Here is a 14146-nt window from a genome sequence, read left to right as displayed (position 1 = left end):
TGTGAAGTGTGTTCCAGGATCTGCTGCCCATGTGCCATGTGAAGCCCTGGAAATATTCCCATGGCAAAATAACAGTAAGGATCTGAAGAAAGAATTGTTTAAAAAATGAAGCATACAGCTGATTCCAACCAATGAAATGATGAAATTTGGTGGAGGGGAAAAAATAAAAATAAAAAAAATCTCTTTTCCAGAACATTTCCTCATTACCAGGTCTGTGCACAAATCCCCCATCATCAATGATCTGTACCAGCACATCAGTAAGATGACATAACTGGGCTCCCACAATCTTTCACAGCACACTCCCTGGAGCGGTTACACCGGTGCTGAAAGAACAGTCTCCCCATGGCTCATCCCACTTCCACAGTGATCTAAGGAGCCCACAAATCCTTCCTTGCTGCGTGAGCAGGACGAAAGCCAAAGGACGCTGCTACCCCACGCCAGGAAATGCAGGCTTTAATTCCCATCGGCAGCTTTTGAGGTGCACCAAACCTTCTTTCACCCACAACAGGCAGAAGAGCAAGCAGCTGTAACCTGCAAGAGCAGCACCGGCGAGCAGCACTTAATCGGGAACTCTCCCGGCCACACCTGTTTGTTGTGGCTGCCACAGCCCAGCTGCGGGAAGCTTGTTCCTGCGGCCTCTCCTCCCTCTCCCACAATATCGCATTTTCCTCCCCCCGCCTGAAGGAAAATAAAGTGGCCCACATCAGGCTTTCGCCTTCCCCTCATCCACTTCCCGGGATCGAAGTTGCATTCCTAAATGCAGCGAGGAAAGATCTCCATTTTATCTGGGCTGCACTGCGCTCCCCGGCCTGATCGCCGGCTCCCCCTGCCCCAGCGGCCGCAGGGACGTGCAGGTGACACTCGCCGGCAGGATGAATGACCTCCCTGGTAAAGAGCAGGCCTGGGGAAAGGCGAGGAGACACCGCAGCTCCCGCTGCCCTGTCTGTTGCTGCAGACACGCAAACCCGCTCTGAGAGCCGGCGGCACGGGCTTGCGTGCCCGTGTCACGACAGGCGAGCGGCCCCACCAGACAGCGCCCGGGCCTGCCGAGCTAACGTTGCCTCCCCGACAAAGCGCCCGGGGAGGAAAGCCGAGAGCCGGGAGCCGCCGGTCGAGCCCCGCGGCTGCCTTGCACCGCCCCAAGCAGGGCTCCTGGGCAGCCACCGTGGCCGGCCCTCTCCCCAGGGCCCCGTCCGGGCCGCGCTCACTGCTGAGAAGAGGGCGTGCAGCCCCGCCCGGAGCCGCCGAGGGGCCGTGGCAAGCCAGGTACGGCGCGGAGCTCCCCTCTCCACGCAGCGGGGCGGGCCCGACCCTTTGTCTGCTGGGGCCCAGCTCCCCCCACAGCCCCGCACTAGCCCGCCGCCCTACCTGCTGCGGCCCTGACGCGGTGGCAGGCCGGGCGCCGCGCCCCGCCAGCCGGCTCTGCCTGCCCCGCGGGCCGCTCCCGGCGCCCGCCCCGCCCCCGCGCGCGGCAGGTTCCCGACGTCAGGAGGCGGCTCCAGCCGCCGGGCCTGGCCGCGGCCCCACCGGCGCTTCTGACGAGGCCGAGTGCGGGCCGGCTGGGCTTGGCCGGGCGAGGCAGCCAACATTGCTCCACCTTCGGGCTGTGACCGGTGCTGGCCGTCCCGGGGTCCTGTACCTAAACGACAGGTGTGACAAAGGCTGGCGTGATTTTAGGCTCCTGGCTCCTCGGGCGGTAACAGCTGTGCCCTCGTTCAGCATCGCGTTTCAGGCCCTCGGAGGCACTCACTGAACGCCAGAAGAACCACAGGACACCTCCTAACGTCTCAAGACACCCTGATCAGGGTGCTGTTGTCCCTCACCTTGGGAAGCCTCACAGACAAGTTCAAGGTCATGGGACAGGAGATGATGTCTCTGGTAGCCACTGGAGTGGCTCACTGGAGTGAGCTCCAACAGTAGCCTCTTCTCCCACCCAAGATGCAACACCATCAGCCTCTTCTTCCACCCAAGCTTCAGTATCAGCCTTTTCTCCCACCCAAGACCCAACACTAGCCTCCTATCCCACCAAAGGGAGTCCCAACACCAGCCTTTTCTCCCTCCAAGTACTGCCCTGAGCTTCAGGGAGTAGGATGGCATCCATTTCACATGCACCCCTTAGGTCCTCTTGCAATGCAGTACCTAAAGGCTGTTGACATGACTAAATTACTAAATTTATTTCAAGGATGTGACCATGGAATAAGAACCTGACATGGGTGCTGTGAAAGGACACACCGTTCTATGGGTTCAATTGTAGGTAACTAGAAAATAACTGAAGAGCTGTAAGTGCAGACAGCAATGACCTTTCTTTTTTTTTTCCCCACTGGGTGGAAGACTGAGGATCGTGGTAACAGATCCAGCTAGCTGCAGATACCAAAGCATCTTCAAGAGAAGCCCTATCTTCTGCAGAAATCAATGAAGTTGCAAACAGCAGCAGCTTCACACTGTCTTTCTGTCTCAGGCTGCTAAGGAAAGACTACAGGAAGACAGCAAGTTCATGGTGATGTTTCCCCAGGCTCATATTCCAGCTGGAAAGGTGTCTTTGCGTTTATATGCTGTATGTTTGCGTATCATTTCTCATTCACCTACACAAACTTCTCTTGGTGTCTTCAGTTTTGGCTCAGGATATAACCATAATAAAGTTTGATGGTATGGAAACCACAGGTCCATTCTGACACTCACTGGCAGCAGTCCTGCAGTAGTGTCACTTCATGGGCTGACTCCCAGCCTACAGCCTTACTGCAAGGCGGAGGAGCCAGGGAGGGTGAAACGAACTGCAGCAGGACTGTGAGGAGGAAAACAGCTTTTTTCTTTTCCTTCCTCTTTCCGAAGAACAGCAGGACTTTGTAATTTTTTAATTAATTGTATTATTGCTTTTTAAAATCAACATTTGGCTTCTTCCCTGTCAAACACATCATGCCCCAGAGTGATTTCAAGGTGTAATTATCTTCAAAGGCTTCAAAACTGGCTGAGACTGCACCATCTATGTTTTATTGGAGAGCACTTGGTACCTCCTCAGAGTGCCACACCCTTGCAGCATGCCATGTTCCTCGGACCTCCAGCAGGAGGATGGATTGAGCATCCACCACTTCCAGGGCATTTTAAAGGCCTTTGCATTGAACACTGCCATAAAGTAACAGAAATCCTTTACAAATAAAAAAATGGGCTTCCATTGTGTGTTTGCCAGTTTGTCCTGTCATTGGATGATGTTTTGTTATCAATTTAACCTATAACATAACAGTTTTATAAATATGACTCACTTCATTATAAACCGCATCTATTTAGTGGAGAGCCTGCTCTGTGAGCCCATCTGTAGAGCCTCTCTATAGTTTTGTAAGGAAGTAGAATAATTTACTTCTTTATACAAGCCTGCCATCTAGGCAAAGCTTTGCTATAAGTTACTACGAAAAGGTTAGTGTTTGCTTTAGTCCCACTTTAAGCCCAATTTTACTGTTCATTTATACATGTGTATTTATATGAGCAGTCAGTACTTCACTATTTATAGAGAAGAAAAATAGTTCCTGCTTCCACCACATGTTTTCTGACCTGATTGAAGATGCAGTTTAGGCCAATACAGTAGACCCGGCTGAATGCTGCATTACAGCTTCTTTGTTTTATTCCAGTGATCTAAAGGGAATTGAAAAGCTAGTAAGTGAAGTCCTTTCTTCTCTCTGCTAACCTCTCTCAAAGCAGTGTGTGAGCTGTAAGGGCTGCAGAATAGCCTGGTGTTATACTATTAGCTCCAAATCCCAGGCAGAGAGTGTCTGTGGGGAAGAGAAGCTGTTGCATCACTGTGCTTGATTTTCACTTTTTTTCATATTGGAACAAGCCCTCTTGGCAGCCACTGTTACCCTTGGCCTGCTCAACCATGTAGTCTGACCATACACACAATTGTCTTTAAAAATACAGACTGGAGAAGCATTTTAAACCCCTCTATTCCTGCTTGGGAAAGACCTTGAGAACTTGGGTGCAGCAGCAGCACGATATGGTTCACACTAAGGTTGCAATAGAAGGTGCTTATTGTGCAAATCTCTTCACATTCATCACTGTCACCTTCAACTACAAGGGACATGCCCACAGCTGTATTAACCTGCACAACCTGCAGAAGGTTCACTGTACTGTATATTGTGCAGATGCAGAGTAAGGACTAGTCCTCATTCAAAAGCACACATTCCCAGTGAACAAAGAGATTGCAGGTGAGATAGAGTATCCAGGCAGAAGAATAACATCAGGTCATAGGGCTATAGGAAAGCCAGATTTCTGTACCCAGAGCTCTTGAATCAGGTCATCTGCTCTACTGAAATACCTTTTATCTGACACCCTGAACCCACAGCTATCACAGCTTGAGGCATAACTACTTTAGATTTGTGTTTTGAAACTAAGATCCCACCATCCCAGAGGTACTGAACTAAATCAAGCTCTTTCCACCAGGTTCTAATGTAAGGGAGATTTTTGACAAGAGTTCCAAAACATGAACTGTCTTGCTGCATCTTGCTGCAGAGGAGGCGTCTGCTCCAGACTGATCATTGCCTGATCCAGATAGTCCACGTGGCTTTCCCCATTAAGGGCAGTTTTCCCTGTGCATTAGTTAAGGGAAAGAGCTAAGGGAAAGAAATAATTCTGGTTATTGCTTAGATATTGACATGACAGGTAGCTTCTGAGTAAGAGTGTGTGGGACAGCTAGGTGAACTCTGCCCAATTAACCCATCACAGACTGGCTGACATCTGGTATGCGCAGCTGCATGCATGTATACTCACAGGCATATGTGCAGCTCATGACTTCCTGGATGCTTTGCATTAAAGAGATTGTAGAAGTAGTCATCAGGCATGGTTCCCCAAGATTATTTCATTTGCTCTGTGCTGACTTACTTTGAGATGCATCAGGAGAAGTTTGCAAGCAGGTCACACAGGGTTTCTTAGCACCCTTTTTTCACTTGAATGGATTCTGATCCCCAGTGATGATTTTCTTTTGCAGAAAGCCAAAACTGCAGCCAAGACAATTCTTTTGGCCCTGCTGCAGGGAGTTGTGCACAGAAAGATCTGTGGGCTTTGCAAGAGGACACTGCAAATCTGAACCTGTGTCCTTTACGTGCTAATGGTGCAGTTGCCTGCCAACAGAAAGTGTAGGAACAAGGCCTTTCCTACACAGCCTGAGATTAAAGATTTTCATCACTGGGTATCAGAATGAGCTGGATCATCATAAAATACAAATAATCCCCCTTCTGAAAATATGCTTTTTAAGTGCCATTTTGAAACTATTTCCCTTAATTTGTTTTATTTCTTCTTGATTGATTTTTAAATGACTAGGTCTTAGTTGACTATGAGCATTTACCTTAGTTTTAGCAAGACTGGTGTAACAACATTGCTCAACTGAGTTTGGACCAGCAAAAGCAATCTGCCCCTCCTCTCTGTCTAAGCATCAGTCTTGTGCTCTATGTGCTATCTCACTTGTGCTGGTTGCCAACATTCCCATCTCCTGTACAGTCGGGAACAGGCCTCAACCCTGCCTAGTCAACTGGAAAACAATAAGACCATTCATGTGCATGGGTATTCTCTGGCATAAATGTTTGCAGAGATACAGGCTGACTGGGACAGGCCTCTATCCTTTGGATAGTTTGACAAGATGGCTTTTTTACAATACTAGTATTTTTAACCCATTTATTAACTAGCTCTCGTTCTAGATTCTTAGCTGGAGTGTGGAAGCATTGCTCAAAGTGGATTCAGTTTGGCATCCTTGTTTTATACCTGCTGAAGAATTTACCCTGTATGGACTTTTTTGCCCACAACATAGACCTGTGTACCAACATGAGATTTAATTTTACTGCTGTGGAATTTATGAAAATAAACCCCTATATGTATTAACACTCCAGTTCAGAATGTGCAGTATGGCCTTCTCCAGTCATCCTCTTTTGTTCCCCAACTAGGACAAAGAATTATTTTCTTTTTATTATGTAGCTGAAATCACAACACTATTTTTTAATTTATTACCCTCATAATTCTGGAGGGGGCAGGAAGAAATATCAATGCAATAAAGAAGTGGAGCTGGTGTAGTGTGAACATTGTCAGAATGTCTCATCTAGGATTTGAGTGGTATAAAACTTTGCAAAAAAAATTAAAAACATACACTTAACTGATCTTATTTTTGGAATTGTTAATTAGTAAAAGCTCAGCAATGATGTTGTCATGCTGTCTGATGAGATTAGGTCAGATGATACATGGTTGTATGGTGTGGCATCTTAAACAGGAATCACCTTATGGCAAGCCAGAGCTATTTCAAGATCACGTTTAAAAAAATAGCTTCTCAGGGAAGGTTGATTGGTTTCATAAGAGAAGCAGCAGGGTTTTGAGGACTCCTGTGTGGGAGAATGAGAACAAAGGGCAGCTTAAGATCATCTCTATTTCATTTTTTTACCTTTTATTCATTCAATTAATTTTTGTGTATAAGCGTATTTCTTATGAGAGACGTTGCAAACCTACTTAAACAGAAAAATTATTTCACTTGGCCTGGAGAATACAATGCAACATGCATAGCCAGAGGGCTGTATTTTGCCCTCCAAACCATGAGTCCTGTTCCTCTGTGTTTGTCATTATAATGCCAAGGCAAGAATATTTGGTTGAATACCAGAGATGCAAGATTTCCTTCAGGAGTTTTGCTCCAGTAACCAGTCTTCTTTTCCTTCCTTTCCCCTGGTATTGTACTCATGCACTTGCGCATTTTCAGGCCCAGCCCAAGGCTCATTTTAGTAGTACATTCACTGCAGACTCTGTTCTCTGCAAGCTGATCCTTTGCTACCTTGTCCCAAGGGTATGCTTGTTCAGAAGAGGCTTTATAGAACTTCTCCCATCGGATCAATTTCAGTCCTAAGAAAATCCTCTTGATATTTAGTTCACTGGGGCCATTTGCTTGATATTCACGAAGAGGATGAAAATCCTGGTTCAAATTTCGGCATCAGTTTATAGTAAAGAAAACCAAGACTGTCATTCAGCTGGAGCTCACTGATTTATGAAATGCACAATGCTGTTCCTTGCCCAAGAGACTTACTAAGACAAGACTTAGGGATTCAGCAAAGGGTAAATGAGAATTCTATAAAAAGAAGCCTTTCTTGTTTGTTTTGACCAAAGTAATGTCCCTTACTGGAAACCCAAGTCTGATGAACTTCCTTTGCTGGTCTTACAAGAAAGACAAATAAAGAAAGGAGATTTTAGGTTACAGCACACAGTTGAATCTCTAGAGAAATCATTACTATTGGTCTGCTGACCAATACTAGATCATACTATTCCAGTTTAATGAAAATGTCAGTTGTGCTTGAAACTGTCTTCTAGGTTTCCTGCATTCTAATGCATTATAATTTTTTCCTGCAAGATGAAAAGCTCTGATGAAATATTTAACACATACATTTAAATATATATATATACATATATATATATGTGTAGTTCCTTTTAAATCAAAGGATATGTCTACAGGAACATCCAATATAGTAGTGAAGGACTTAGAGAAAGTTCATAATTTGCTGGCCTGCAGGGAATAATTTTCTAAATGACTTGGAAATTGGCTTCTTTTCTGTCCTGTGAAGTTAAAACCATATTCCATGTGTTGCTCTTTAGTGATACTCTTCCTTCACTTGAGAATGGTGGAGAAGAATGTTATGAATAAGGATGAAAAACCAGCAGTGTCAGGACAAGCCAGCTTGCCTCAATGGATCAACTGTAAGGGCAGCTTTAGTAATTTACAAGCCATGAGTTGGACCTTTATATGCTTGCCAGTTATCTTATAAGAACTCACCAGAGAAATGTTTGTCTCTTGGGGATTAGAAGCACTGTGGGGGAATAAAAGCCACTGGAAGGAGACCAGCAGAGCAGTATTTTTGAGATGTACTAGTAGTGGATTCATTACATTCTGGTTCTTAAAAACTTCAAGATATTTTGGGATAATCTGCTTTAGTTGGCAGGTGCATGATTTCCCATGTGTTCCATGTGCATTAAATCATCTTAAATCCCTGCAAAATATGCATGTTAGCTAACTGTACACATGTACTTGGGCTGTTCTCACCACAGATTTTGTAAGTAGAAGCTCCATCTGTTTCAGGTAAACAGCAATCCCTTACTGGCAGAAGCTCTCAGGTAATCTGGGCAGAGATCATTGTATCATTTCAACATTCCTGGCAAGTCTCAAGTTCCAGGGTATTTCCATGATCATGAAATTAACTCCTGAAAATGAGTTGTGGGTAGGTGAGTTTGAGGAATGTGAAGTAACATCTGAAGAACAGGAGGTAGCCTGGTGCTGGTTATCTGCTGAGCACAGAACAACTTTGTATTTCCCATGCACACAAGCTGCTTTGTTTAAATTGTCCAGAAGAGAGTCAAACACCTCTCACTCCCACTGAGTTCCACTCAGTGCATCTTTTTAAGATGAACAAAGTTCTGGGCCCCTTCAATACCTGTACTTACAAGATGGATGCCTGCTGGGAGATAATGGCACCATCCAAGTGCCTTTGCTAAAGCCAGCTTCAGTGTTTAGGGATGAATTACATCTTCCGCAGTAAAAGCTTTACCAGAAACAACTCTAAACTGATCATATCTGGCCACTGCAGGCAGAAGAACCATGCTGTAGCTCTCTGGCCAGATCTAATATCAGAAGGTGTAGGAGCCTTCAGAGGAGGATCATCATCAGCTTTGGCTGATGCCTCTCTTTTCCCAGGGGCACAGCACATCTGTGTAGGTTTCTTTGTATGAGATTTTCTTTTATGCTGACTTGAGCTCCTACATGGCATCAGTTTCAGAGAGAAGAGGAGGCAGATAACACCAACAAATAGTACCTTGAGGGAAAAAAAAAAAATCAGTAACACCAATTGCTGCTGATCACACCTGCCAACAACCAAGCACCTAGGGATGAGAATGGATTGTGCTACTAAATCTCACTACAGGACTGTAGCCATCCTTTTATGCACCAGGACATGCAGAGTGGATTCTACGTTACCAACTCGTGCATGCCAGCTTCATTTTGCCTTTTGTCACTAGCTGCCACAGTTCAGATTTCTTCTTTTGAGAACGTGAAGAAACATCCTAGAGCTTTCCACCCACTCACTGTGAGTTGAATTTAACTACAGAGATATTCATTAGCACTGTATTTTATCTTAATTTCTCATTCATTCTCAAGGGTTATTTTCCCCACCCTGCATCATACATTCCTCATTACCTGGGCTGTCATACGCATCAGCTCAAACACATAGTGAAGAATGGAGGACCCGGTACATCAGAGAGATGCCATGAATAGGTATCCCAAATGGTGTGCTCTGCGACTGGATGGTCAGGAAAAAACAAGCATGAAAGAAAACGCAGGGAGAGCAAGCAAAAGGCTGAAGTCTGTATACCTAAGTGGTGTACAATACTGAGAACAGGTGGGCATGAGAGTTGTCCCACTCTGCAGGTATTTTGTACCCTGTTATTTGGTTCCCAAATCAACTGCAATCATTTTGAGTCAGGGACTGTCTCTTATACTTCATACTCTGCACTGAGCTTCTCAGCACTTTTACAACAGAAACAAATGTATACCTAGCAAGGCTGAAAAGCAGATCCTTTTGAGACCCTAGGAGTATTGGAGATAGCTTCTTATTAGAATTTAACTATGAAGACAATAAAGTAAGGAGGGGAAAGACATGGTGGTATAGATAAAGTTGATGACATGGTCTATAACTTATTTGATGTGCTGGTAATACCTGAGCAGGAAAAAAAAAGAAACTGAGCAACATCTTTTACTCAAACAATCACATTTATAACAAGTCATCTTATTATCATAATGAGCAGATGAATATTAAGTTCTCCAGTAGTTATCTGGTCCTATGATCTGTTTTTCAGCCATAAGCTGATTGCTTGGGACAAGTCTGGACAAGGAATGGAGCTGAAGTTAACCAAGCTCTGCAGAGAGCTCACTATGCGCTTTCACAGTGAATTCAGCAAACTTCATGCAAATTACTTCTACAAGTATTTGGAGGGAGGAAAAAAAGCAATATAATACTGTCCTGGTGGCACAAAAGGACTTTTGAAAGTTCCAGTTAATACTTGAAATATTTTTAACTCTGACTAGTGAGTGCATTGGCAAATTATTTGCCAGGTTTCTTTGTTCCACTCTGCAGTACAAAAAGTCATGCAGAAGTATGGCTGAGGCTTCCTCTCCCCCACAGATCTGCCTTTGCAAACAGAGATGGTCACAATAGCTTGCAAAGAGGTAACATTTCCTGCTTTAAAGCAAAAAAAAAAAAAAAATCCCCTGGCCCACCAAATAGCTGTCCTTTAAAATAAGCTTTTTATTTATCCCTTAAAGAAATGGGGGATAGAATTGGAGGGTGAGAGCAACTGTATCATTCCTAGTGTGCTGCAGAGCCCTAAGCACAGGGAATAGGAGCAGAGGCACTGCACTGGTGGGGCTTTAGTGCTCCCACCGCAGGACCTCTGAGCATCAGGAACACAGCTCACTTTCTGCTGCCCCACTCACAGCAACACAAAGCTTGAGCTGAAGAATATCCAGGAAGAAAGAAGTCTATCTGATAGACATAACCCACATGAAAAGGTGTCAGTACCTAGTTGCAAGATCAGGTCACAGACTGTAGATGTTAACAGCAGCAGCAATGATGTCATTGGCCATCTGGCATTTCCTCGTGGTGTTCTTCTGTAACTCTGTGCCGTTTCTTCATTGTGCTCTCAGAGTTAAACCATTTTCTTCTCTCTCAGAGCTACAGCTGGTTAATTTTTTACATTAGAAGCACTTAGAGTGGATGGTGCATAGAAACCAGCTTTTAAAAACATTGTATGAAAGACACCTGCTGTTGTAAAATAAATTTAAGAATGCCATTGGCTTAAGAAAAGTACCGTGCTGCCTTTCAGACTCATTTAAAACTTGAATTGCAGCCATTTTTAGCTTTAACAAAATCAGTAAGACCGTATGCTGTGTCAGTCATTGCCCATTTCAATCTTTGGAGTCATTTTGCAGGCAATAGAAAAGATACTAGAGCAGTTGTGCCTGCCCCCTGCTTGGAAGCACTTAAGGTCAGGTTGAAAGGGGTTTTGAGCAACCCAATCAAGTGATAGGTGTCCCTAACCATGGCAGGGGTTTGGAACTTTATGATCTTTAAGATCCCTTCCAAGCCAAATTTTTCCACGACTCTATACCAAGGTCCTGGGAGACCAAGTTCACCCCTGAAGATCCTTTAGGATTTTTATATTACTACAGTCTTGAACAGTTCAGTCCTAAATTGTACAAATGCATTAAATGGAACAGAGCAATAACCTGGCATTTGGCTCTAGTTTACGTTTAAGATGGTGTCGCTTCTGAAGCTCTTGCATCACTAGGGGGAAATGGGAAAATTGTTGGTGATGATGTGAAAAGGACTGAAGTGTTCAATAAATATTTTTGTTCCAAATTTGAAAACAAGAAGAATCATGTACTGAGGTCATGAGGACAATGAACTTTCCATCCCACTAGTAACCAAGGAAGCTATTAAATGGCATTAGTAGAGATAAACATTATTACCTTAACAGGTCCAGAAAACTGTCACCCTCACAACTGAAATGAATTGGCTCAAGGGATCTCTGACCCATTCCCAGTTAATCTTGGATGACTGCAAACATTTCATAGGACTGGAGAAGTGTGGCATTTTGTGTATCACTAGGGCATGTAAGTAGTTCTAAGTCAGACAGCTTAGCAATCCTGGACAAAGTAATGTAATAGTGGTATAGACATCAGCAAATAAAGAATGTCAGTGGAAATAAGAGGAATCAACAGGATTTACAGGGAAAAAGTTTTGTGAAAGAAAAGTAATTTTCTGTTTTCCTTCAATTATTGATTTAGCTGATAACAGCTACTAAGTAGATGTAAGATATTTGCCTTCTGTATCACAGAATCACAGAATGGTAGAGTTTGGAAGGGACAGCTGGAGATAATCTAGCCCAACTCCCCTGCCAGAGCAGGTTCACCTAGAGCAGGTTGCACAGGATGGTGTTCTAGTGGGTTGCTTTACCATTTGCAATATTCTTATAAGTTATCACGAGAACTAGTAACATTCAAGTGGCAGGTAAGTGAACTGATAACTGGCAAGTCTTAAGTAAAACCATAGACTTCAATAAAAACTCAGCAAGAAACAGAAGTGTAACCAGGTCCTGATACTGCAGCTAACATTACCCTCCTCCTTTTTCTAAGGTGAATGGTGGCTGCAGTTTGTGTAAAACTGGCTCCAGATTAAAAAAAAAAAAAAAAAAAAAAAAAAAAAAAAAAAAACCCCCAAAACACCAAGATGTCACAGTTGTAGGAGAGCCAGCTGAATTCAGCTTTGTATCACCACCTTCTCTGCAATAGGCTATGACAAAATGTCATCATGTAACTAAGCTGCAGCGCTTCCTCTGAGTATACAACATACAGAGCAGGTACTGGGCAGGAGCTCAGCCCTGGGGCCTCTCTCTTGCCATGGCAGAAGAGACAAGAGCCAATCAAATGCAGAAGCAAGTCAATCTGAACTACTCTACTTCAACACCTGTACAGACCTCCCAGATACCACTCCACAACCCTCTCAGATCAGGAGATAGCCTGCTGAGTGGATATGGGCTATGCCCTCTTGTGCATTGCTCCTGGGTTCCTTCCAGCCTTCCCTCCAGTGCTGTGGTGCAGCTTCACAGAGTCACTGGAGCATAAGAAGCTCTGCGTTTGGGCCTCTAGTTTTTGGCCACCAAAGCAATTATGCTGGGAGAATTTAGCACAGGTCAGCACTTCACCTGTGCTCTGACTGCTTTTGCAGACAGCATAAAAAAGCCAAGAAGTAAACATGGAGATGTTCACATCCTTTCATAACAAAATTTCACATCCTGGGAACTTATGCCCCAAATTCCTCCCCTAGGGGAGAAGGAGGAACAGAAGAATCTTTGAATGGTCTCATCTAGTAGGACTAGATCCCTCAGAATCTGTTTACATTAGCAGAAGGTCCAACCATGCGTATTTATTCCACTTTTGTGCAGTTATCACTCTTGCCTCCTGGTAATTATTTTACTATCCATGAAGGATTACAAAGCCATTAACCTAGAAGAGAAAAAGAAAAAAAATCAGGAGCATGTAGGAAAGACTTTGAACACCAAATTCATTCATCAGTTGGAAACAAATATGTGTATGTGTGTCTGTGTGTTCAGAAAGCTAATTAAGAAAAAGTCTGTCTCAAGGCAACTTCTGCTTACTACTAATGGGTACTATGAAAATTCATAAATTCGCTGCTCCTGACAGGAGGATTTAGTAAGTGGAGACTGCTGCATGGGACTGCACCTTTCTATTCCTTCACATCGGAAATGTAGGGTATGGCCAGAGAAGTCCTTCAGTCAAGTGAAGTGGTAAACTCCTGCTGACTTCAGTGAGGCAAGTTTTTACATGCTGTGTCCTTGTCTGTCAGGGACATACATTGTCCCATGCTCAGGGAAAGGTTTAAACTGCAGCCTTTGCTATTTGAAGGGAAACAAAGCTCTTGACCTAAAATTATCACTGCCAGCTGCACTTTAGGCAGCACACCAGCTTTCGCTTTGCTCTTGATGTGAGGCAGGAAGGTCCAGTCTACAAAGGCTCTCAATGCCCTGGGGTGCTGCTCCCACTATGGACATCCATGCACAGGCAGAGCAGGTACAGGCAGCGCAGGAAGAGCAAGAGACACAAGAGCTCACATATGCTCTGGGAAGTGATGGCTTTCCCAGGAACCATCATATCTCATCAGGCAGTGGGCCACCTAGGCATCAGTGGCTCTCTGGCCACAGCCAAAGTGAATTCCTGGAGAAAAAAAGCAAAAATACATACTTGTTCTGAGTATTGCCTGGCTGCCAGCTGCTCACAGCCTGAGGTTGGTGTGGTTTCCCTCTGCTAAACAGCCTTTTGCAAGTCTTCTCAGCTTCTCCTTGAACTCAAAATAACTTTCATAATTCACAGTTTAATATTGCACCAAAAAGCTATAAGGCACATGGGCCACGTTTTGTCCTCCTGTGTCAGGTACAATGAGCTTCCAAGCAGTGGTGGGGATTTAGGACACTGGGATTCAAAGAGCTCACTGCATTTGAAGGTTCTTCTAGATCAGCTTGCACTGATTTTTTCCTTCAGGCCCTTTTGCAATTACTGTGATTTCTTGATACT

The sequence above is a fragment of the Indicator indicator genome, chromosome 4 (assembly GCF_027791375.1).
Source record: "Indicator indicator isolate 239-I01 chromosome 4, UM_Iind_1.1, whole genome shotgun sequence".
Lineage (NCBI taxonomy): Eukaryota > Metazoa > Chordata > Aves > Piciformes > Indicatoridae > Indicator > Indicator indicator.
The sequence above is the reverse complement of the archived record's forward strand: the minus strand, read 5'-3'. Positions refer to the sequence as shown.